This window comes from Cyprinus carpio, chromosome A7 (assembly GCF_018340385.1).
Source record: "Cyprinus carpio isolate SPL01 chromosome A7, ASM1834038v1, whole genome shotgun sequence".
In the NCBI taxonomy this organism is placed as follows: domain Eukaryota; kingdom Metazoa; phylum Chordata; class Actinopteri; order Cypriniformes; family Cyprinidae; genus Cyprinus; species Cyprinus carpio.
The window spans coordinates 33419663-33420099 of record NC_056578.1 but is presented as its reverse complement, the minus strand read 5'-3'; the positions used below and the strand labels follow the sequence as shown (position 1 = coordinate 33420099).

General features: G+C 31.1%; 1 protein-coding gene across 1 annotated transcript in view; it reads right to left on the bottom strand.

The window, feature by feature from the left end:
* Positions 1 to 341, bottom strand: part of LOC109082600 (C-type lectin mannose-binding isoform) — a 4988-nt gene extending 4647 nt beyond the window's left edge. The window contains exon 1 of the mRNA XM_042759239.1: positions 255 to 341. The gene's annotated coding sequence lies outside the window, so the exon portion shown is untranslated. The remainder of the gene's footprint in view (positions 1 to 254) is intronic.
* Between the last annotated feature and the right edge of the window lie 96 nt (positions 342 to 437).

Sequence of the window (437 nt, the reverse complement as noted above, 5' to 3'; positions counted from 1 at the left end):
TCTGAAGTAAATATATCTTGACTTAACAATACATACATATACTTAAAAAAAAACATACTATCAATCAATGCAACAAACTTTATAACAGCACACAAAAGACAGAAATACTGAGTACTTTTATTTATTTATTTATTTATTTATTTATTTAGTTGTGTGTATAACCTCTGTAAGTATGAAATTTATGAATTGTATGTTTGTTTGTTTGTTTTTTAACTCAAATCAAAGAGATATATGAGTATTGTATAATTTCTTACCAGTTTGGCAAAAGAAGCTGTTTAAGTCAGTACATAATCTGTCACTCCATAGTCTGTTGTTTCTTACAACCACACAGGCCACGTCTGTGTCGGGTATGTTCGGCTCTCCAGAATTCCACATCGCATAACTGATCATTGTGTTTTGATACGACCAACGCCAGTTTCTGACTCTGTAGAAACCAA